Source organism: Manis javanica, chromosome 1 (assembly GCF_040802235.1).
Source record: "Manis javanica isolate MJ-LG chromosome 1, MJ_LKY, whole genome shotgun sequence".
Lineage (NCBI taxonomy): Eukaryota > Metazoa > Chordata > Mammalia > Pholidota > Manidae > Manis > Manis javanica.
In genome coordinates, this window is record NC_133156.1 from 62,170,608 (window position 1) to 62,197,318 (window position 26,711).

The following is a 26,711-nucleotide window of genomic DNA, read 5'->3' on the forward strand; positions in this document are numbered from 1 at the left end:
AAGTGAAATTGCCATACTGTTATGCCATAACTGGTTTCCATAACCAGTTGTGCCATGATTTCCCCACTTGAAACATACACTTTGTTGATTGTAAAGTCAGTCCAAGCCACTAAGCCCATAGCTCTAACTGGCATTTTCACACTGACAAAAGGGCAAACTGTTATGATTAACACTGACTCCAGATATGTTCCTGGAATTTGCTGTGCTATTGGCACAATTTGGAAATCCTGCAGCTTCTTAGCCTCTGCTGGTATTCCTATTGCCAATGGGCATGTAACTGCTGCCCAATTACAGGCTATTCACCTCCCCACTAAAATTGCTATTGTTTATTTTCCTTGTTCAAATGACTTCAAGGATCAGGCCCAAAAGTCCTGCAGAGCACTTTTCTGTCATTCCGTATATTAACCAATCAATGCACCAGCTTCATGTTTTTCAGACTTTAAAACAGTTTTAGTGAGCAGAGTTCTATTTTCCTCCAATAAATTCTTATGTTGAAACCCAAGTTACAAATCAGATAAAGATAATACCATGGGAGGGCTGAGGTTTAGAAATAACCTCTTCAGCCCCATGTCTTTGATCTGATGGAGGTCATCTGAATACCCTATTTCTGGGTCAATGGACCACTCTCTGGTCCTAGGGCACTGAGCACCTCCACCTTCTTGACTAATTTTATGTCCTTGTTTCTAACAGAGCCACAGACAAAAATGTTCTTCCTCTGCTTCCATTCCCATTTAGTCCTGTTAAAAACATTCTTTCTTCAAATACTGCCTCTTCCCTGAGTACTTCTTGGATTGCCAAGCCAAAAGCTCTCTTTCACTCCCATGGGGTTCTTGGCTCTTGACTTGAACTTCTGTTGTGACATTTAATGCATTCTGATCAGCATCAGAATTGTATGATTATTCTCATCTTCATTAGTATGGAAGCCCCTTGAGAACAGGACCTGTGGTTTTCTTATCCCACAGTAGCTGGCACGATGCCTGTGTTTAGCAGACTTTTGGTTAGTGCTCACTGATAAATGGGTGCATAGAAAAATGAACATTGGTTTTCTTGGTTTTACTCTGACTTGGATTCATTGTCTGGCTTTTGACCCTTAGCATGCTCTAATTCTTGATACCTGTTTTTCTCTTCTCACACTCTTACTTCTTTTTCCACTCGTGGAATTTGGACAAGCATTATAGTGGACAACTAAACTTGCCAGCTCCACATGACTTTGAGATCTATGTAGAAATGTGTCTTGAGAGTCTCCCCCCTCTTCCTGTGTCAAGCTCTTCACCCAAAACCTAGGACAGTGCCTGGGACATCATAGGTAATCAACATCTTTTGTTGAATTCTTGAATACATGAGAATGATTTATAAAAAGAGAAATTTTCTTTTTAAGCCAAAGCTAGCAGTGTTTTTAGCCTGAGCTGCTGTAGAGAATCAGCTGTAGCAACTTCATAGGTATCCATGGAAAGATGATGGTAGTGGTTCTGGAAATTATCTATGGCTTTCCAGTTCAAATCTGGGGCTGCCTGCTTAGTTCTACAACTCAGCAGTCAGTCATATCTATACAAACCTCTTATTTGTACTGCATTTTTAGCTTGGCTTTTCCCTTGAATGCTGTTCTTGATAATGACTTACAAATTTTTATTCTCAATAAAAATGTCAGAATTAGAGTGCGACTCTTCTGAGGCCCTGTAATTGTCTGCAGAAGGCCTTAACCATAACCACAGTGGTCAGAGCAGTGCAGGTTACAGCAGGTGGCTTACTGAGAGACTGTGCTTGCTTGATGGGTTTTTTAATTTCTTGAGGGTAAAGAAGATTAAAGTGATGTTTTTGGCTTGAATAACTACCTTTGAAATCATACGAAGGTTATACCCTGGATTCCCAAACTTCTTCACCTGTTTTCCACTGCAACTTGCAGAAAAATGCACTATCACACACACACACACACACACACACACACAAATTAAGGCATTACAAATGCTAATTTCTTGGTTTAAAATTCCATAAATACATTCATTTAAAAAGATTCGAATACAAAGTATTTGAACAGTATACAAAGTATAGTGATCAAAACTAGAGCATTTGCCTTCTCATGTCTAATTTACTTTCTAAGTTGCAACCACACTTCTAAGTTGACTGGTCATCTTTTCAGTCCATTTTACATAGACATCTATGTTTTCCTATATTATTTTATTCTGACACACATTATACATAGATTAAACTGCATGTATCAGTTAGGGTTTAATTTTAGCTGCAGTACCAAAAATAAATGACTTAACCAAATGAGCATTTATCTATACAAACTAATACAAAGTCCAGGAATGGTAGGAAGATCCACAATGCTATGAGGGTCCCAGGCTCTTTCTATCTTTCCAATTTTACCCTTAGTTAAAACTTTAACCTACACACTTTTTGTCTCATGACCCCCAAATAGCTGCTAAATCACCAACATTTTTCTACATTCCAGAAAGGAGGAGGGAAAGGACAAAGAGCAATGACTTCTTGTTGGAACCAGTCAGCCAGAATGCTGCCACTTAACCTCACCAAGCTGCCAAGAAGTCCAGGATACAGTTTTTAAATGTTTTTAAAATTGGGCACATTGTCTCCCTGAATAAGATCTTACTCAATAGATACATTTCAGCATAATATAATTGTGAAAATGAAATGAGAAAGTGGACATAAAGGCACTTTGTAACTGCAAAGCATTCCATAATAAAGTAACCTAAAATAACCACAATAAAGTAACTTTATCATAGTCTATTGTTATTGGCTGTGATAATTAAAATACATTAAATTGTATTTTAATTTACCAATATCTTCCTAAGAAAGATAATTCTTAGATTGAGATTTTCCTAAGAAAACCATATCTCCTACATACACTGTGTGTGTTTTAATTGTCTTGCAAAATTTACATAGAAATGATTCTGATGTTGGGGACATGCTTATCTTGGAAAGCTTTGTGCCCACAGAAAAATCAACATAGAATACACTTGCTTGGTGTCATTATGACTTCTGCACACTACCAGCCCATCTTGGGGATTAATTACGACAAGAAGTTCTCAGTCTTACAAGGGGTATTTAAAGAAAAAATCTGCTACCTTTATACAAATACCTTGTGCCAATACCAAATTCCTGGTTTTGAAATATAATTATGAAAGATGGAACCACTGAGAGCTGAGTACAGGGTATATTGCAACTACCTGTGAACTTATAATTATTTCCAAATAAAAGTGTAAAATAAAATTCTGCTCCCTCAAAAAGGAAAGAATTAGGAAACACATTATTGATATCAAGTAATGTAAAAGTAGAGACTGGGAGGTAACTGGCTGTTCCATTTTTAGAGGACTTGCACTGCCCTCAGGGTAAGCTGGCAGCACCAGAGAGAGGTGCGAGAGATGAGGTGAGCTGTGTTTGCAAGCTCATGAGGCTCTCACTCACATGGTGTTTTTCCAGGGAATGCTGCCAAACAGTCTGTTTAAGAAAGACTGGGCAAATCATACCACAGATAGGTTGGGCAAAATCACAGGGGAGGAGGCCTGATGAAAATACCTTCCTCTCTGGAAAGGACAGAAAAGATTGATTGTCCTGAGTTGTGCCTTTTCTTATTCCCATCTGTTTCCTCCCTCTTCCTATAATCATGCTGGAGCCAGTGAAGAGGGCAAGGTGGGGGCAGTTAAACCAGAGAGATGGAAGGATGTCTCCACAGGTCATTAATATTGATTTAGGAAGGGCACATTCATGTTAATGAAATTCACAGTCTCCCAGGCTGGAAGTAAGCTTTTCCTCTGTACTCCCATTGCACCAACTTCCTTGCCATCTTATGGCCTGAAGATTATTTTGTCACCTTTTCTGGTTATTCTCTGTTCTCTCCTCAAGTAAACTGTAAGTTCCTTCAAGTTTCTGTTTTTGCAAGACATTATCTGTCTTAATCTTTCCAGTTAATACCATTTGTATCAATGGCAGCAACACTATAATTCTTAGTATCTCACATTAACTAGTCAGTAAGGATTTATTTTAACAGTAGGAGTGGAAATAGGAGGACAGGGACACACAAGAATGTCAGGCTTCACACTTGTGTTAAAAACTCAAAATTACTTTCTTTTCTGTAGCAAAACTGTACAGCAAATTTCAGGATTAATCCCATGACTCATCCATCATCTATGGGACTGGGAGTTCATGAAGAAGCAAAGCTTGGTATGTTCAAAGTTCTGTTGCCTTGATAATTGTTTTGAATGTCAGTGGATGCAAACACATTTCCTCTTGTACTGTCACTGAAGCCAGGAACATATGTACTAAGAGCAGTTTCTTCCAGCTGTGCAGGAGCCTGCTGAATATCCAAAGGTACTCTTACTACAGGAAGGCTGTGCTAAATGGTTATCTGAGTGAGCATCTAGAACGTAAATAGCCGTGCCAGTGCTCCCACAGTGACCAGTAACAGGACTCAAGGGATACATTCGCCATGACTGGAGGAATATCAAAATCAATAACTTACTGAACATTTTCTTATATTTTAATTGAAATATCATTGACATACAATCTTATGTTGGTTTCAAATGAACATTTTTAATATCCAGCCCTCTGGCAGTTACTGGAGTAGCTCCAAGAACTGGGCTCTTTTGGCCAAAAATCCCTGAAGAGATTGCTTTTCACTTCCTGTTCCAGATCACTCTGAATACTTGTAGTTGCTATTTTTTCTTGACAAAGAAAAGTTGCAATAAAATCTGCTTTATTCTTAGTTTCAACAACACTGTAGTTCTTTTATTACCAATGTTTTGTAGAGTTCCTACAAGTTTTTCTCTTTTTGAGTGTTAACCAACTTGGAGAATGGTCTGCTCAGCATCTCTATGTGCTCCACCTAACTTGTCCAACAGCCACAAACAAATAATTCAACTTCTAAAACTCCCCTGCCAAGTTTTGAATTTCCTCTGGAAAAATTACACTGAGCATAAGCGTTTGATGTTGTTCCTTTGATGGCATGCCTAGATAGGAATTAGCTCTTTGTCTCTGCTCCAAAATCCTTATCAAGCATGCAGTCAGCTTTATCTAAACTTAGTATTTGAGTTTTCTGAGACCAGTTTCTTTCTTTGCCTGTGATATCCACTTATCTGCCAAGGATAGTGACACATAATACATCACAGCCTTATAATGTCTGAATGAGAAAGGAAGGGAATGCCATTCTTGGTTCAGGCACTCTGTAGGCAACTGACATACTTCTCTGGATTTATCTTTACATGTTCTTAGAGATAGGGGTTACTATTTTCACTTTACATACAACAGATGTCGGATAATTTATCTTGTAAGTGACAGAGGCAGGAATCCAACTAAGCTCTGTCTGATTTCAAAGTTCACATTACTTCTGTTACCCTGTCTTCATCTCTCAGTTCTCTGCTGTTGACAGTTAATTGGCTTTCCACAAATATTTGTTGACCACATGGAGAAATGGATGAATGGCTGAAATGATTGAAAGAAACCATCTGAGACTTCATGGACAACGCTAATCTGAGAAACAGAAATGCTAATAGGCATCTTTATAAAATTGGTTTGCATTTCTAAGTAGTTCTGTCTCTTCTGCCAAAGAAAGCCTGCTCCAACCTTCTTGTGAAGTGAGAAGAGAAACACTGTGCTCCACTGTACCTGCAGCTGGGACAGACTTCAGCCAAAATTGATAAGTAAGTGAAGTGAGATTTAGGGGCCCTTCCATCTCAGCACTTGGTGGCTCCCCCTTAGCACTATCCATGTAGCCACTCCCTGAGCTGAGTCTGGGCCATTCTTCAGAATTAACTCCACTTTCCCTAGTTGTGCAGTCTTAGGTATTGGTCACAGAGGGAAAGTAATCCCAGAAGAGAATTCTCATGAGGAAGTTTAGTTTATAGAATTTGGAACCAAGTAGCCTGGGTTCAGAAAATGTATGGGCTTCACTTTTTTTGGGGGGGGGGGGGCTTCACTTTTTAGTTCCGTTCCAAAACTTTGGAGTGTGTGAATGTCCTCACACGGTTGGTAGGAGGATAAAAGTTGATGTAGATAAAGGCTGAGGATCACAGTAGAAACTCATTGAAATGTAGCTATTACATATAGGTTTTAGCTCAATTTTTGGGACCCAGGAGGCCTCTACTTTTCCAACCAAAAATAAAGAAACATTTTGGAGATTTGTGATATTTTATTTACATCATAAACATTACAAAATTCAAAAACATAGTTAAATAATTTGCAATCACCTTTATTAAGGAGAAAAGCCATATACATTTGGAACTATACTAGAACTTGGGCTTACCTTGCTAACTTTGGGTTTTCACCTTAATTTAATTCTCTTTGGAGAAGTTCTGTTCTAAAATATACAGCAGATGTTCAATTTGTGAGCACTGGGGTCCTACTGAGTATAGGACATTGTCCAATGTACACCCTCTGCACTCCCACCTTGGAAACAAAAGGGAAGCTCCCACAAAAGTGTTGGGAGATAATTCTCTGTGGTCTCTCATGTTTCTGCAAAATTTTCAAGCAGAACTAACTGCATTTTTCATTCTAGTTTATCTTTTCACAGATGTTTGTTGAGTGGAAACCTTGGAAAATAGCCTCTCTTTGAAGAGCAAAGCACAGGTTTATTGTCCAGTACAATAAAGGTAATATTTCCATTTGGGATAAAAGTTGGCAGGGTCTGTTCTCAGTCCATTAACAGGTTCAGGTTCTCTAAGCTCAGGATTTCACTGCATGCTCTGCTCCCCTGGGCCCCCTCTACCTCAGCACCAGGGACTTGGGGAGCAAGGGGAACCACTCAAATGTAAAGCTCATGTTGTTTGCTATGCTATGATTTATAAAGTCCATTGTCTCTAATCCAGGATTCTCTTGTCTTCTGCCAGTATGAAACTATGACAGGCTTACTTGTTAGCTTGAGATTATACAAAAATTCACATCCTTTCCAGTTCTTGATGAAGAGCTTGTGAAAGCCCTTCGATGTGCTATTGTCAGCCCAGAGGACTCAGAAATTTCTTCTGACTGAGGATTGAAGGTCACTTAGGGAAATCGTCCCAGGAGAGGTAATACCAGAGCTGGGTCTTGACTGATGAGTAGAAGCTGTCGAGACAAAAATGAGGTGCAGATGTGCATATGTTTGAAAATTGTAATGCTAGTGCTTGATTGTAAGGGGATGGGCATGACAGGAGGTAATTTAGAAAGCAGTTCGGGAGTATATTGCAAAAAAACAACGGAAAATGATTTCTGCATTTTCTGCTCTACTAAGTCTGATGTGGATTGTCTCATTTAACTAGCACAGCATTTTTCTGCGGTGGGTATTACCAACCTTTTTGAAGAAATTAAGCCTCAGAGAATTCAAATAATTTCTCTGAGATCAGCGAGCCCAATAACTACCACCACAACAATGTAAAACCCATACTTTTTCCAAACATCTTCAGCCACTCAGGGAGGAGTTTTAGACTGTTGTTCTGTGGGTCACATTAGGAACCATCTCTGTTTTGTTGTTGTTGTTTCCTTCTTCCTTTAGATCAAGAGGCCCTGATCAAGTCCATGGTAAAAGGGCAGTTTGGAAGCAGCAGAGGTATTGGAAATCTGGCAAGAGTGAGAGTAGTTATAATTGTAGTGATCCATTTGAGCATTTTTAAGTGGCCTGGAACTGGGTTATGCCATTTGTGATGAAGAAGAGTGAATAATTCATGGAGTTTGGAAGGCTAGTGTACATATTGTAAAGGTGAAATGATTTTTTTTTTTTAAGGTACAGAGCTTTGTGGTTTGGATAACTAGAGGATTTCAATGCAATTAAATAGATGATTCTGATGGAGAACCTTTGAGGGACAACATTATTAATTAAGTTTATAAATAAGTGGGATCGCAGAGTGAGTTTTTGATAGTGAAATTTCAGACAGCTTTTGCTTTGGGAAAGGTGCATTTTGGAACAAAAGATGTTCAGTTTTTCATTGAGTTGACAAATTAGTTTTTCATTGGTAATTGTTGATGAAAAGAAAATCCTAAAGTTCTAGAATATAATTATATTAGAGTTTTATTTGAGTCCAGATTGAGGACAGCTGCTTGGGAAACACAGCCTTTCTGAAGAAAAGTGTTCCAGGAGAAGATATCTTTTTTGCAAGGCTATATATGCTTTTAAACAGAGGATATAAGTCACAGTATCAATAGATACCTCTTACAGAATCGTACATACAGAAATGGGTGGTACAGGGTATTTCTTTGACCATTATCTAGGCACAAGGTATTGTAAAACTATTCAGAGGTAAAACAGATGTACAGTGTTTACCCTACAGACCATAAAATCAGGTCTCTGTTTTAGATAACCCAAGTGTTAAGTCCAGGCACTTCTCAGATGCACATATTCTTAGAATTTCTTCTTGACATAATTAGAACCTAATAATTAAAATGATACAGCTGATGATAAGACAGCATTTAAAAGACGTGTTTACCAACCAGTAAGAAACAAGATCATACACAGAAGAATTTATAAGAAGCATGTGAATGCTTATTTACCCACTCTAGCTTTTACTGTATTTCATTAAAAGTCTTATTGGTAACATTGTTATTTCAGATTTTTACTGAAATAAAACTCCCCTCCCTTACTAAACAATTTTGGCTTAAAACAACAGATTCGTCCTTTCTTATACCCTTCCATCAGCTGTCTCTGAAACTCCCTCCAAAAACTGAGTCCTTGAAAATATTTGAAGCAAGCATTACTCATAAGCAGAGAAAAGGCCAAAATTTCTGTGACACTGGTGATTCTCTTCTTCTTTACACTAGTTTTAAAAAGAAAACCTGAATGATTCATACCATCTGTGGATTTAAATGTTTCTCCTATCACTTAAAAGAATATAACTTTTCTCTGAAAATGAAAAAAATGTTTTTTTTTACAAATCTTTTTCTCTAATGAAATATATATGCACACAGCAAGTTTCAGATCATTGTTTAGTCAGAGCTCCAGTTAACTGGCTGATTCACCACCCTGTCAATACCAAGATAATTTTTCTCAATGACAGGGACAACTGGCTGGATGTTAGCCAATGTTTATTCATCTAGGTGTGTTGCCTAATAACTAACTCATTCTTAAGTTTTTCATGAGGGAACACACACACACACACACACGCAAATACAAACAAAAGCCTGGGAAGAGAGAGAGACAAGAGAGACAGAGACAGAGGAGAAGGGAAGTAAGAGCAAATGCGAGGTGGTACATTGATGGAAATAAACACTTGAAGGTGTGATTTCTTTATTAGCCTGCAAAGGCAATTTATTCCTCAAATTCCTGTACAGAAATATACTTAACAGCAGACAGTATGAATGTTTGAATAGGAAAGGGAGGGCAGTTCTTTTTATATTACAAGTTTAAAATTAGCAATGGTAATATGTCTATTGGAATTCGAAATCAGTTTTTTTAAACTTTGCTATCAATGAATGGAGAGGCTTCAGCCAGAGCCAAGATCAGGTTCAACCAATGACTTTTACTTACTATGGTAAATAAGTCATATGAAATTTCTTTGACTAGAGAAAAGTATAAACAACACATGGTCAGCAATTGAAAATAATTTTTACATGTTTTTTTTACATGTTTTGCTATTATTAATCCTACAGATGAAACTTCTTTAGATTCCACAAAAATAGTACCCCAGAATATTATAGCTACATGTTTTGCTAGAGCAATGGAATCATAGCTTATTAAATGATTTTGGTAAATATAACTCTATAAACCATTAAAATATACTCTTAGCACTCACTTTCAGATGAGTTCCAGGAGGTTTTAGGGAAAAAGTGTTTGACCACATATTCATTTAGTATAGAGACATTAAGAAAATATGTGACTTCTTTGATGTAGTCAAAGCTTGGTTTCATAGTAAACCAAAGGTATTTATTTGCTGAAAATGCTATCATAGTAAGCTAAGCCTTCAGTGTTGGATCTGCAAACAGAAAGGCTTTAGGAATTGAGGTGAATTATCCTCTCCATTGCAGGGATCACCAGGCACTGATCACCATATTTTTTCTATAAAAGACTGAATAGCAAATATTTTCAGCTTTGATGGTCATGGTCTCGGTCTACAACTGCTCATCTGCACTCTTCTAGTGTGAAAGCGCCATAGACAACACAAAAATGCCTGAGTGTAGCTTTGTCCAATTAAATTTTATTACAAAATCAGGTTACAGACTGGACGTGGCCTGTGAGCTATAGATTGCCAACACCTGGTCTAAATTACGTGTGTATTTGCATTCAAGCCTCCATTCTCCAGCACTTAATAATTAAGATTTGTTGAATGAATAAATGAATTTTTAAAGTAGACTGATAGAATGAATATACAAATTCAGTCAAAAATTTAACAAGTGTACATTCAGATTTAGACACAGGACACACAATTTTAGACTCTAGAGATACAAGAGTTGAATAAACAGGCCAAAAAATAAAATCCCTGCCCTTACAGAGAGTTATATTTGTGAGGGACAGCAGACAATATAAAGAGAAATTCCAAAATATATAGTATGTTAGATGGAAACAGGCAATAAGGAAATAAGGAAGGCATAGGGGTTAGGACTTGTCAGGAAAATTACCTCATTTTAGATTAGGTAATGAAGAAGGTTTCGTATAAAGGTTATGTTTGAGTAAAAGCCAGAAGTGGGAGAAACATGTTCTAGGCATAAATAACAACAAATACAAAGGTTCTTAAAGGGTATTTGTAATATAGTTAATATAAATTAGTAATTTCAAATAAGATATTATTTATATGTAATGAAATGAACCTGAGGTATGGCAGGGACATGGGACAAGCATCGCCATTAATTTTTCCTACCTATGATGAGAAGGCCTAGATATAAAAAGTATAGTAAAAACAGGAAGGATTCCATTTCAAGGGTAAGATTTCACTTTCAAAAAAGCAGGCAATTAAGAGGTAAAATTCTTAACATATTTTATGGTAGTCAGCCAGTAACTAGCCCTATCTTAAGGTGGGGCAAGCAGCCATAAATGGTATGTCTCCATAGCTTGAGGGTAACCACTATCTTGGAGAAGAACAGGATAAAAGAATTCCTTATGTTAAGTTTATCTAACAGAATCTCTAGAGGACTGACTATGGATGATCACATAAAGTCTCTCACCTGAGATAGAGCTGGACATCATGAGACCTCATAGCAAGCCTACGACCCACCCCCAACCCGGCAACCCTTGACCCTTTGCCCCATTCTTGAAATCCGTAAAAGAGGGAATCCTAAGCTTCTAAGCACGTCTCCTCTCCGAGGTTGGGTTGCCTACACTCCTTTCTGAGTGTGTACTGTCTTATATCAAATAAACTTCTTTTCTGCATAAACTGAAGGCTCTTGTCTTTGAGCTCTTTTCTGTAATAAAGATAAGAATTCTCCAACCTTCACCTCTGGTGGTAAATATCTTTGTCATTTTCCTATTTCATTCAGCTTTCTAGACTTAAGCACAAGTCTTAAGCACTCTCTCTGTCCTACTTCAGACAAGTAGGGAAGGGCTACTAAGATCTCTGATTTGGGCTTGCAAGTTCCCATTGCCTGGGTGAGCCAGAGGGGCTGCAGCTGTGCAATCATGCTCTTCAGTAGTCTGTCTGAAAACTCCTTTCTTTGCTTTGGGGAAGTTCCAGAATATAATCTCACTCCATCCAGTGCTCTGCGGCTCCCCCAAATCCTGGGGTGGTAGAGGCTTAGTTTCCATGCTGTGCAGATTCAAGTGGACACTGGACGCCAGGTGACCCTGGCTCTAGGAGTTGGCAAGGGGTTTGCCCTGTGCTTAGTAGGAGTTCAATGAGCTTCCCTTTCCTCCCTCTGTTCTTCCTTGCTTTCTGTTGCCTGCCCAGCTGCTGCCATTTGCTGCACCTCTTGCTTTAATGAATTTGTTCCTTACCTACACTCATCTGACCTGGTCAAGAATTCTTTCTCAACCTCCCAGATACAGCTGCCTGACAACAAACCCACGTTAAGTGTAATGAATGTAGTTTCTGATATCATGGGTTCTATTAATTCTTTAATGTTTGAGACCCCCCCCAAACAGATAATATCCTAAAATAGCCAAAGAACCTGTTGTGAAAAAAGCATAATCCACATGAACTAAAAGAAAATTTCTCACACACATTTTATCCTGGGCAACTATTTAGTAAGAACATCAATTTAATACAAAAGCTCAACAATTAAATAAAGACATATATAGTTTCCATTTTTTAGAACATCTAGTGGTTGCCTTTATGATTCTCATAATTTGCTTAATCCTTGATTTTTTGAGGTAATCCTTTAGAGAGTTGTACTGTAACATACAGTAGACCCTCCTTTTTAATAAGGTGCCACTAGCCATGTATGGCTACTGTTGTACTCTAAGAACAAAATTCATGTCAGATTTCAAAGACTTTCAGAAAAAATGTGAAATAACTCATTCATAATTTTACATTCATATATAGTGAAATGGTAATATTTTGATATATTAGGCTAAGAAAATATATCACTAAAATTAATTTCACCAGTTTGTTTTTACTTTTTAATGTGGCTACTAGAAAATTTAAAATTACATGTGTAGCTCATTGTATTTCTGTTGGGCAGTACTGCACTAGATGTCATAGCTGACTCCTCTACCTGATTTCTCAGTAACATATGCTTTATACATTTTCATGATTTAAAAAATTCACATTTCTTTGTTTTTTTTTGCATTTGATTTTTGAGATCTGTGAGGTTACTTTTTTTGTCTCCTTCCTTTTACCCCATCACTTCTTTCCTATGCCTATTTCCTTAAGTTCCTTGATTCCCAAGATTGGTCCTTGGTCAAGATTAGGACTATTTTGTTGCCCACTTTTTCTAATGCTGATTTTAAAATAAATTAGGAACATATAACAAAGTGTATAAATATAGAAGTTACTATATTAGCGAATATATAAGGCTTAAATTAGCTGATAACATTTTGACATATATGCTTCAGATTTCTTTTTGAGAAATTAAATGTTAACAACATATGCTTTTCTTCTCTTTTCCTCCCAAGTTTATTATTATCCTGATATTATCACAGTTCATGTCTTTGCATGTTTTTTGAAGTAGGCCTACAAATATTTGTGGTCATAAACTAGATAAAGTAATTGCTTTTTGAGTCAAGAATTAAAAAATATTATACTGATTCTTTCAGGCTATTTCACTTTTTAAAAATAAAAATTACTTTGAGAGAGTTACTTATGGTGATACATGTACAGTCATTTAATATATTTTAACTACTGAATAGTTTTTCATTGTAAAAAAAATTTTATTTATTCTGTACCCTACAGAAGGACAATTAGAATTTATCAAATTTTTGGCTATTATGAACAGTGTTGTTATGAATATCCTAGTAAATATTTTCTTTATGAGAGTGTATTTAGGGGCATATATGTGGAAGCAGGATTGTTGGATCATGGAGTATATGCACATACCAACTTTAATAAGTAAAACCAAATAATTCTCTAAATAGCTTGTACCAATTTACTTCCATCATCAGGATGTGAGATACTGTTTCTTGACATCCTTACTAATTAGATGTATTAATTTGTCAGTTCTAATTGATGTGGAACAGAATTTCAATGTGGTCATGATTTTTATGATTAAGTTTGAACACTTAAAAAATCTTTATTAGCCATTTAGCTTTTCTTTACTGTGAATTGTCTTTTTACATCCTTGATCGTTTTCTTCAGATTATCTGCCTTTTAATATTTTTTCCAAATATACTTTAGTACTAGTTTTTTGAAAGTTATATATGTTTAAGTATCTTTTTATAGTCAATGGCCCTGACTTTCCATTTTTGTTTATAGTATTATTGTACAGAAATTTAAAATTTTATTCTAAATAAGTTTTTTGATCTTTTTATGACTTGGGGATTTTTTAATCTTATTTTTTAATTGAGATATAATTGAAATATAAATTGTGAAAATTTAGGTTGTGCAATGTGTTGATTTGATATGTTTTTATATTGCAAATATGATTACCACCTATTAACACTGTAGTGCTAGCTAATACCTCCCTCACCCACATAATTATCATTTCTAATTTGTGATGAGAACATTTAAGATCTAGTCTGTTAGCAACTTTAAAGTATCTGATCAGTACTGATAACTACAATCACAATGGTATACATTAGATCTCCAGAAATTACTCATCCTCTAACTACAAGTTTATACTCTTTGACTAACGTCTCTCCAGTTCCCCTGGTAAAAAAAAAAAAAAACCCAACCATGGTAACCACTATTCAACCATTTCTATGAGTTCAGCTTTTTCAGATTCCACATATAAGTGAGATCATACAGTATTTGGTTTTCTCTGACTTATTTCACTTAGCATAATACCCTCAAGGTCTATCCATGTGATCACAAATGGTGGGATTTCCTTCTTTCTCATGGCTGAATAATATATACCATATTTTCTTTATCCATTTATCCATTGATGGACACTTAGGTTATTTCCATATCTAGGCTATTTTGAATAATGCTGCAGTAAAAATGGGAGTGCCAATATCTTTTTGAGATCTTGATTTCATTTCCTTTGGGTGTATAATTAGAAGTGGGATTTCTGAATGATATCATCATTCTTTTTTTTTTTTTTTTTTTGAGAAGCCTCTATACTGTTTTCCATAGTGGCTGAACCAATTAATATTTCCAAATTCAACAGCATATTAATAGGATCTCAGAGTTTATCCCTGCAACACATGCAAATCAGAAAATGTGATACATTACATTAATAGAAGGAAAACATAAAAATTATATGATCATCTCAACAGATGCAGAAAAAGTATTAAACAAAATATGACATCCTTTCATGATAAAAATCCTCAATAAATTGGGTTTAAAAGAAATGTATCTCAACACAATAAAGACCATATAGACAAACTCACAGCTAGTATCACACTCAACAGTGAAATGTTGAAAACTTTTCCTCTAAGATTAGAAAGACAAGGGTTCCCACTAATACTGCTCCTATTCTATACAGTTCTAGAAGTTCTAGCTAGAGCAATCAGGCAAAATAAGGAAATTAAAAGCCTTTTTAATATGCCTTATCTAATCTAATATGTCTTATTTAAGTTGCTACTTTAAAAACAATATTTTTTCTTATAATATTAATTAAATACTAAAATTTGCTTCAATTTTCACAAGTAATGAAGCCCCTATTTTGATGGTAAAATATTTTAGGGGTTAAGTTTAAATATATGGTCACTTCCCTTATGAGGAAATGTATAATACTCTTGTCCCCACACAACATATAAAACTTAACCATTTATAACTTCTGAAATACATGCATACTAAGAAGTTTGGAGATAAGGTGTTAGTCTAGTAAAGAGAAAAAGTCCTCTGATTTAATTGTTGTAATTATTTTCAGAAATTTCTGTTTGCTGAGAGTTTCTCTGATAGGAGATAGTTGCTCTTCACTTATATTAATTTATTAATAAGACTTTAAAAGGTTTAAAATTTTATAAATTTAGCAACTTTCCTATGGACTGGTTCAAATATATAATCTATTTTGGTGACTTCTGTAGAATTTAAACTTTAATTACTTTTTAAAACTAATGTTGAAAATTATTAGTTAACAGCCATTTTGACTGTAGGGCAAATTGAGATACATCTAAATCTGCCCAGTTATTCAAAAGGACAGTTGATGGACCTTTATCACAATATGCTTGCTGGTATAGAGGAACTTTGATAGTACTTTAATTATCCCTATCCCTATATGGAACCTCCTTTATTGATAGGTAGAAGGGCCACAGTGAAGTGACATATTGTTCAATAATCTGTGTAGCTACTATATTTATTATGATCTTTTACATTACTTGCTTAAATTATAAGAAAAATAACCACTTAATAACAAGCCTGGAGCTGATTATATATGCCTATTTCTCTCTCTCCTGTACACCTTCTTATGTATGCATACAGCCTAAATCTACCCTGACTACTGCCTGTGAATTTTAATACTCAGTCTTGAATCATTGCCATTATCTTCCTCTATCAGCACAAATTTGAAGTGTTTTTTCTCTGTATTGTTTTCTATCCCTCCTGTGGAAGAATTCTTGATTTTACCTACATGTTGCCCTTTATCTCAGAGTTTCTGCTATACCCTGCTTTCTTCTATTCCTCTTTTATGTGGAAGCTCAAGTGTTATGCAGCCTCGAATTAAATTATTGTCTTGGGGAAAATATTCAGGTGGTGCTGAGAGGTGGGACAACGTTCTAGTGTCATACTAGGCATATGACATCCTTAGGTATTCAAGGGCTTCATAACGTTTGTCACCTTGTGAGTCCTTGTGCTCCCTACTCTCTTTTGAGTAAGAATCACTTTTTCCTGTCACACAGGTGTACCCTTACATGGAAATCAGCCCCAGGCAGAGATCATTATGGTAGCTTACAATTATTGAGGCACCTACTAGGTGTCAGGAACTCTTGCTAAGTGCTTTATGTGTATTCTATCATTAGGGAAACACAATGAAATTTATAACGTAAGTGAATATTTTGTTTTCATTTTACCAGCGAAGAAGCTAGAGCTTAATAATGTAAAATAGCATAGATAGTAAACAATAGATTTTTAAACATTTACCCATTTCAGTCAGCTTAAAAAGTATAACATTTAACCACTATACTATTTTGCTTCAGTATGAGGGGAAAATGCTGAAGGCAACGTGAGAAAGAACCCTCTTCTCAGTGCTCAGAAAAATATGCCTCAAGCATGTTGTTGGTCATTAAGGTGAATTATGCAGTCTAATAATTTAAAAGAACACATTTTTTCTCAGCACTATTGTATTTTTGAATACGTTTATATCATTGTGTGCTGTACTCAATCTGCTGTAACTCACTCACTCCCATTGTTAGAAGGTCCAGCAGATTGTTAGTAATTCCAACAGTGAATGTTTGGCAGGAAATGAGGGAATGAATGCACAACGTAAACGTCACAGATAGTGTAATCGTGAGTTAAATTTCAAAGTCAAAACACCCACTTTAGTATTTTCCTCTGACTTGATTACTGTTAATTATGTAAAATCTGTATCACTGTGCACTGAGTAAGATAAAATTACTGTGTTTCCAGTTATTTCTTCCTTTTTCGTCCTTTCTGAATTTTTTTTTTTTTTTTACTCTCCTACTCATATTGTTGAGTAAGATAGCACTGCCTTATTTCAAACTACTGCTTCCTTTTTGCCATTTGGATCTGTTTTGCTTTTCTTCCCATTCTTATATGTGTGACTAAGCTGACACTGCCAGTTTTTAAGCTATCCTTTTTTTTTGTCCCATTTGTATTTTACTTTTCAGTTAGCATTCGTGGAAGCCAAAGGAAAATAAGAATTTGGAAGATACTGTAAAATATAGAAATGTGGATAACTATATATTTCATCCCACTTCATTCCAAAATAGATTTAATATGACTTTTAGAAATACATGCAGAAAAACAACAACTTGAGTGAGAAGAAAGTATGGAAAATGCAGTAATGGGAGAAAAAAAGATGGAAAATAAGAGAGGGAGGGCAAAAAATATAGAAGATAAAATATAAAGATCTAACGTATTTAATTAAAGTCTAAGAATTATAGAAGAAAGCATATGGGGAAGAGGCAATATTTAAAGAGACACTGGCTGTTGATTTCCTAGAATTGATGAAGATACCAATATGCAAATTAGATTCCAAAAAAATTCAAAGCAAAACAAATGAAAAGAAATACACACCTGGAAATATAATAGTGAAATTGCTGAAAACCAAAAATAAAGAGAAAAATCTGATAATCAGCCAGAGAAATAAGAGTAAATGTAACATTAATAGCTGATTTCTCAATACCAAAATGGAAGTCAAAGCTGATGTAATGTCACCTATGATTTACTTAAGGAAAGCAACTGCCAACCTGGAATTCTATATATAGGAAAAATTCAAGGAATAAAAATAATCAAAACCTATGTTGGACAAATTGAGTTTGCCTTCAGAAGATCTATACTATGGGAAATTATAAAATATATATAAAAATGCACTTTAAGCAGAAGGAAAATAATTCCAGATAGAAAGTCAGAAATGAAGTCAGAGTGAAGAACAGATAATATGATACATACGTAAGGAAATATAAATAATATTGATGGTATAAAATTATGATTAAAATATGTCATGGTGTTTAAAATACAGAATCACTATTATACAAGAGAATATAAGGAAATGAATGGGACAAATGGGTTTAAATGATTCTAAGGTTACTGTCCAGGAGGAAGGGTAAAAGAAATTTATCTGGGGAAACAAACAAACAAAACAGTAAGTTTAAGGAACATTTAACACTTTTAACAAACTTACTTAATTGTTAAGCAGTGTTAAAAGCAACACATTTAGCAAGTGTCATTTTAAAAAATGGATATTTATTGATAAAAATGGACATTTGTAAGTTAAATGTGAATATTCTTATTTGTGGAGCAGTCACCAAAAGATAATAGAATACGTAATTTATAAACTAGAAACAAAATCATAATAATAAATAATAAATCCAAGAGAAGGAGATAAAGAAAAACAGAAAGAGAATAGATGGAATATATAGGAATCAAAGAATATAATGTTAAACTCATACCCAAATATATGTTATAACACAACATAAATGAATGAAATGTTTGAGTTATGAGACCAACATGTCAGGCTGGATTAAAAAACAAAGACAAAAATATTTCTGCTACTTATTTTAGTTACATATAACTCATAACAATATAGATATTTTGTAACTGAAAGGATAGAAAGGACTAATGATAACAATAAAGCTAGGTAGCTATCTTAATACTTCATAAAATAGACTTTAAGGGAAAATCATTGAGTTAAAAATCCTTTGTAATAGTTAAAGATTCAGTTTACCAGAGATAAAGTTTTATTAAATCTGTATGCACTCAATAATGTAGCCTCAAAATATGTAAAACAAAGATTGGGAGTTCTATAAGGAGACTGAAGTAGAAATACTGAAATCCACAATTACTATGGGAGATTTTCACACAATTCCCTCAGTATCTTGGGGAAACAAACTAACAAAACAGTAAGTTTAAGGAACATTTAACATTTTAAGCAAACTTACTTAAGTGGATATGTATTAGAATACCGCATCCAACAATTACACATTACACATTCTTTTCAAACAAAAAAACCTTTCACACAAAAAGTCCATATACATTCAAAGGACTGAAATTATAAAAAGGATGTTCTCTGAAGTTAAAACAGAAGTCAATAACAAATGGTTAAATAAAATAGTGCCATATTTTTAAAAATTAGAAAATCTCTTCCAATTCATGTTCAATTTTAAAATCCTGAAAGACATAAAAATATACTTAATTTAATATAATAATATTACATATTAACATTTGTAGATGTGCATTAACAGCATAATATCCATAGCCTTACAATGTGTTAGAAGAGACTGAAAATTAATTGAGCCAATGCCATCATGTGGAGAATTTTTTTTTTAATTCCAAAATAAAACAAAAGATTTTGGTAATGGTGAAGTATCTTGTACTAGGCTAATCCTGACACAGAAAACAATTATAAACTATAGACAAAGTTTAAGACAAGTAGTGATGTTACTGTGTGATCAAAAGCAAGCAGAAAGGGGAGGGGCTTTGACCCTTAAAAGAAGGTAATTATCCTAGGTGAAATTCTACAATATATGACTCTTTTACTGAAGGCACAAGGTAAGAACTCAAGCCGTTACAAGTCATATGTTGTACATCAATAATAGTAAAGTAGCTGGAAAAGGGGAAATTTGGGGAAGGAGAAATCCATAGATTATAGGGCCAAAAATTCTGTGTATAAATTAAGTGAAAAATTCTTAGATGATCTATGAAATGCATATTCACAGTGGAGACAGACTCAAGCAGCCCAACCCCAAAGAGATAAAGACAACAGTTGAGAGGCTAAAAGAACTGAGCATTGATTTTAGTTGATATACATAGAGTTTGGAGTTTAAGACAGCCAAGTCAACTACTTACCAAAACAAAAAATCAGCAATCTTCAAAAGAAATAACATAATCCAGACTTGACAATATATTCTCTACAACATTCAATATAGAATAAAAAACTACAAACCATATATACAAACACAAAACTATAAACCATTGTCAAAAGTAAAAGTAGTTGAAAGAAATTGGTCCTGTTAGAATCAGCAGACAAGAACATTAAAGCATTTATTGCAAGTATGTTCAAGGACTTGAAAAAAATATACCTATAATAATTGAATTGATAGAGCATTTCAACAGAGAAAAGACAATTCTACAAAGGAAAGAAAAGAAATTCTACATCTAAAAATAGAATACAAAAATGAAAGCCTTACAGAATGGGCTTAATAGCATATGAAAATAGAGCAATATAAGTTATCCAAACTCAAAAATAGAGAAAAAAACCTTGTGCAAAAATTAAACAAGGCCTCAGGAACCTATGGGAAATTTCAGTACTAACATAAATGTAACTGGAATCCTAAGAGAAGAGAAAAACGGAACAGAAAATATTTAAAAATGGCTGAAAAGTTCCCAGATTTTGTGTGAAACATGAAACCACATATACAATAAACTCAATTCATCTCAAGCAGGATTAATACAAAGAAAATCATACCTAGACACATCATGGTCAAACTTTTGAAGAGAAAAATCTCAGAAACATACAGGAAAATAGTACATTGCATACAGGGGAAGATTGATATGAATTACAGATAACTTCTAACCAGAAACAGTAGAGGTGAGAAAACAATGGGACTTCTTTAAAGTGTACAAGAAAAAAAAGTGAACCCTGAATTTATATCCAGTGATAATATCCTTTAAAATGCAAAGGAAATAATGACATTTTCAGATAAATAAGAACAGCAATTTTAACACCAAGAGATGTACACTCAAAGATTGCTAAGGGAATTTTTTAAGACTACCAGATAGAAAATTGGAAGATATGAGAAGCACCAGAAGTATTAAATATGTGGACAAATACAAAAGAAATTTTTTGTCAGTCTGTTTAAAAGATATATGAATATTTAAAGCAAAAATTATAACATTGCATATGAAGGATGTCTATGTAATAACATATTATAAATATACCACATTTTAGCTAACATAGAAATGGAAGAGGGGATAAAGAAAATTTGTTAACATATATATATACAATTATATTCATATTGCCATAAAATATTCCTAATTTCTCGAGTACTCATTATTGTAATTTAGGTTGGTTATAATTTGTTATTTTTGGGGATGACCTTTCACCTCTAAAGGGTTTCTCCATTAACATTTATGACTATAATGGGTATTTTAATTTTCCCTTACTTTTTACTACAAAATATGGAAGTAATAAGAGGAGATACAGAATATTTCTGCATTTCAGGCATAGATCTTCCTGCCCTTTTGCAATAGGTATCTATTATCCTTTCTGCAGTCAGGATCAATTACTCTAGCCAATAAATAATCCCTTCTTGGCCCGTTCATTCATTAACATGAGTAGTCTAAATCTGCCAGATGGCAATGTTATTCCTAGTTTATTGGAATCACTATTATGCTTTGTGGTAAAAACATTAACTCCTTGGGAATTAAGACCTCTAAACCAGCAGAGTCTAAACTTGTGAAGACAGGAAACCACTTCCACGTCTGGTCCTTAACTCTAAGATTCTTAATCTCAGCCATGGGAGAAAAAGAACAAAAATAGTCACTGGTTCAGAAAACATACTGTATTGTGGAGGCCATTACTCCATCCCCTCAAGTGTTTTGTCCAAGCTGGCACCAGAATTGGGTTTAAAAAATGGTATTTCACTATTGACTCAGGTCATCTGCTTTAGAGTTATAAGGAACATAAGACAAATAAATTCCCTAAGTATGAGCTATTGCCATATTACAATTGGCTAGAATATGAATTCCATGGTTAGAAGCAATTCTGTGAATGACAATCAAAAAGGCATTCTATAAGACTGTGGGTGGTGGTTTTGCCAGAAATTAATGTGGTCAGAGAAGGCAGATTCTTTCTAGAGTAAAATCTACTCCAGTGATAACAAAGTGCTGTCCTTTTTTATGATGAAAATAGCCTAATATAATTAATCTGCTACTGGTAGCTACCTAGCCTTCTGGTGAATGATGCCATATCAAGAGTTCATGGCTGGTCCCCGCTATTGGCAAATTAGGCACTCGGCAGTGGCTATATGGCCAGTTCAGCCTGAGAGAGTAGAAATCATTTGATGAGGCCATACATAATTTCTAACCCTGCTTGCATGGACAATTTATTCAGAAGCCCGCTTATCAAGTACAGAGGTAGCTGGAAAAGAGGCTGATGGGTAGAACAGATCATCTTGTCTACCTGATTATTAAGATCCATCTTTGTTCAAATTATTGTTGGTGAGCATTCACATGGAACAAATGCCTGCACAATCTTTACTCGCTTGGAAAAGTTCTACAAACAGCATTTCCTCACATCTCCTTTTCATCATTTACCCAATCATGTACCTTCCAAGTATGATGGTCCCAGTCAAGCCATTAGTCATCGCTCATGAATCAGCAGAAAAGCAAACTTTGGTCATCTCTTCTTCTGGGTAAAATGAACATTCAGACTGACCACTGGGAACATTTCCATTCAACCCTCTCAGGACTACTCATGGAAAAGTCTATATGCCCTAAATGTCCATTTTCAGGAGAAGCTGGCATGTAATCCAGAACCATCCGTAAACCATTCCTTTCTCGCCTCAGGTCCCAGAGCTTCCCTTGAAGATATAGGTGTTGATATAGAGAAAGGAGACAAGTAGCAGGAGTAGAATCTGGAAATATAAAAGACTTAAAATGTCATTTTCTTTCTCCAATTCAAGTGTACTTAAAAATAATCAATCAACCCTATGTTTCTGTATCCATTAAAATGTCTTATGGTATGCTCACCCAAAATTGCAATTCACAGTCATTTGATAACAGATGAGTATAAGTAATAATTGAAATTACTATTTTACTACTGCATGCAGTGGATTATTGGTATTCCATTTACCATTGGCAATAATTCATTAAAGCCCTTAAATCTAAGTGGAAACAACATTCCCATAATTTCTTCCATGTTTGGCTTTGAATTAGAGTTAGCCAAATGAGAATTTTTGCATAAAATTTGGAACGCACAAGTGAAGCAGCAGCTATTACTTTATAAAGGCCATCCCATCCCATCTGGCAACTAGAAGTGCCTGACTCCCTAGATACCCTTACCAAATGCAAATTGTCTAATCATAGTGTTTCTTCAGGAGGGTGGACAGTTTTCCAGAAGAGAGAACACAGCTGCCTAATGAATTTTCTCTGACCCACCAACAGAACCTCCTGGACTCATTTCTCCAACATTCTACAGTTGTTTTAGGGAATGTATCACTCACTCTATAATATTCATAATGGCTTTGTTTTGTGATTGAACCTTTACTAACATAATAAAAGCCACAAACTGGAAATAAATGTAAAAAGGATATCACTGCAGAACATTAAATAGATAATAAGTAAATAGTATAAACAACTTGCTCCTAGTATATTTGAAAATTTAGATTAAACTGTACAAATTCCTTGAGAAACTCAACCACCAAAACTGACACAATATGAAATATACTATCTGAATAGCTCTGTATCAAAGAATTGAATTAAAAACCAATAACCTTATTCAGAAGTAACCTCCAGGCTCAGATATTTTTATTGTTGAATTCCATCACATGAGAACAATCTTATACAAGTATTCAGGAAGAAATAATAACATTCTTATACAAACTCTCAGAAAATAGAGGAGGCTGAAAGACATCCACATTTGATTTTGTTATGTATATATGTACATCTGTGTGTGTATGTATGTATATATAAACACTCACAACTTTATAGAAAAGAAGAAAAAATGATTTTTTCATGAGTATTTCAAAGTAAGATGCAGTCCTGGTGCCTTGACACTTAACGCTGCTGACCTAGAATATTGGAAATTAAAGGAAATCCCATTCTGGCCGGGTAAATTGACACAGAAATATTGACCCTGAAATAGGTCTGCTTTTACACAATGGGAACAGAAAGGAATGTTTTGTAGCCACATAATCCCCTGAATTCCTCTTTTTTTATACTTCCCTGCCCAATTTGATAGTAAATGGACAAGTGCAATAGCCATCGCCTGAGACAGGTTTCATGATTGGAAACTTAGACACCTTAATTAAGGACAAGGTGAACAGAAATGTTTTTCATATGACTCAAAGAAACAGCATTTGAACTTAAAGTGAGGTATGTTTTAACTAATGAATGTGTTATTTGTCTTAAATAATAAGCAAATGAAAATAATTGATCAGAAAATTACTACAGACAGGTAGTACTATATGCATCAATAAAAATTTACGAATGGAAGAACCATCCTTTTATAAAAGTCAGAGACACACCTTATTAAAAATAATCATCAGGAAGACCATCCATGCCTTGGGGTTAGTATTGGCCAGAGATCATTTGCTCTAGATACCCATGGATCTGAATCATGCTCCAGTATAGACATTCTTAAGCATTTATGCAAAGTCAGATTAAATGTTCTAATCAGACAATTTTTAAAGTGGTGGCTTAATGGCTTTGTGCTTAAAACTTCAAGACTAGATGCACTAGCATAATTTAGCACCTCCTTAATGTCAGTGAATGAAAAGATTTGCAAGTTTTTCTTCATATGGCATTCTACTCCTTGAATGTCTATGAAATTTATGTCAGCTGAACTAAACAATTTATGACATGTCTTAATTATCTAGACACAGAATTGTTGGAGAATTTCCTCACATGCAGTGACAGGTTTTAGATTCTAGCTTTTCTTTTTTCTTTGCATGGCAATAATTTACATTCTTTGGCACTACCAAGCGAAGTGTCAGTAAGAATGTTAAAGGACTCCTGTACTACAAGGTTTCACTGCTACAATATTTGACATCACCATGCTGGCAAGATGATAGGATGTTGTCCATAGGAAACTCTGAAGGAAACTTGAAATAAAGTTCTAGTGCTATATCCTGTCTGATAGTATGACATCATTAGAACCTATTCACGGTCCAATTTCTCTCTTATCTGAAGTTTGTTACGAGACATAATTATGAAAAACCATGTCTTGAGAAGTATTATAGGAAAAAAGCTAAAACCCAAAAACTGTCACTGTGTATCACTGCAACAATTCTGTGTCAAGACGACTAAGACATGTCACAAATTATTTAGTGAAAAATTTAGTAAAATGTTACAGCTGCTTAATGTGAAGTGGTTAAATCCTGCACTTTATCAGTTACTCTTTCATGATCAGAAGTGAAGTAGTTAGAATGGAATCATAGATCCCTAAATTTACGTATAAATTGTGATGTCTCTGGAAGTTATTTCATAAGCGCAGTGTAGAAGAAGCTTAATCTGATAAAATATGGCATTAAATGTGATTCCTTAGTGGTATATTATTTTATAAGCTACTCAGTTGTTACACAAAATGAAACCCTATTTTTGGTGATACAAATTATGTTACACTTAATGACAGAATGTCATGGTTCAAATAAAAATCTTCAATTTAATTTATTTAATAAATATATCCAAGTGCTTTTTGTGTTTGCAGCACTAAGCTAGATCCTTAGAGGGATTTATAAAAATAGCCTTTATTTACAGAAATCCAAATTTCATAAGGTACATGTCACCTAAAATTTATCAAATTCAAAGTGGAATTTACTATTTAGATCAACAAATCTGCTATCTGTCAAATAGCAAAACTGCCCCACTTCTGTCAATAACAACCATGCCAAATCTCAGTGGTTCCTTTCTTCTTTGATAGGCTATATTTCATTAATCAGTATGTTTCTCTCTTTCCTCCTGTGTACTCTCTATCCCCTTTTCTATCCTATCCAAAGCCTTTAAAATATCATACTTTTGATCAAATTCTCTTTCTTGTATTTCTTGTCTTCAATTTCTTGTTCTACCTAACCAATTATCTTAAATTTTCCATCTCTTATTACCCTGTGTGAACACCTCTGAATTGCCTGTAATATTAGATACAGAATCTCAGCATGTGCCTATTACCTTACCTCTACCTCATCCCAGACTTTTCTCAGACATCTCATTGTTCCTGATACTTGGATTTTTTTGCTCATTCTTGTCTCAAGATCTCAAATTCTCTCTCCTCATCTCTACAACTATCTAAATCTTACTCATTCTCTATAGCACAACTCAAGGGTCATTCCTCATCTTTTCTGGCTGTAGCAGTCCACGCTGATTTTGCCCTTCTTTGAAGCTCTATAATTTAGATTATCTCTCCATGTCTGGAAAACAATTCAAACAGAGTACTTAATGTTTATTAAATGAGTAATATCCAAGCCCTAAACACAAGTTGTTTATAATCTGTAAGTTTTTAAGTAAAGCACCAATTTTCATCATTCTCAGATAAAGATTGGATTTCAATTTATGCCTGTTTTTAGAAAGATGACTTGAAAGAATACTAATATGCAGAGTGGGATCAGTATAATTTGCAGCCTCAACTCATTTGTGTGAAATTGAAATACTAAGGTTTGAACTTCTTAGATAATCCAACAAACTCACCTTATTTTAGATTTCACTTTTCTTTTCCACAATGTGTTATTTGCAGTTTTTAAAAAAGTTCTCCAAACTGAAATGGCAGCCAAATAAGATAGAGCATTTTGGAGAAATTAAAAAATGAGTATTTACCAGCCTGGATTGTGATCAATGAGGGGGCAGTGGCTGCTTACATAGCACCCATAGGCCATCTCAGAGTTCAAGAGCACTTGTATCACGATCAACTTTTTTTCCAACACTTGAATATCAGTT

The 26,711-nt window shown here is 34.7% G+C and overlaps 1 long non-coding RNA gene across 3 annotated transcripts in view; it reads left to right on the forward strand.

Annotated features, from left to right (window-relative positions):
* LOC108405134 (uncharacterized) overlaps positions 1 to 26,711 on the forward strand; it is a 198,294-nt gene that overhangs the window by 107,823 nt on the left and 63,760 nt on the right. For 2 of the 3 annotated variants that reach the window (XR_005059561.2, XR_005059563.2), the window contains exons 2-4: positions 4,095 to 4,179; positions 5,563 to 5,654; positions 6,524 to 6,602. This is a non-coding gene — a long non-coding RNA (uncharacterized lncRNA). The remainder of the gene's footprint in view (positions 1 to 4,094; positions 4,180 to 5,562; positions 5,655 to 6,523; positions 6,603 to 26,711) is intronic. The other variant, XR_012129932.1, reaches the window with a different exon arrangement.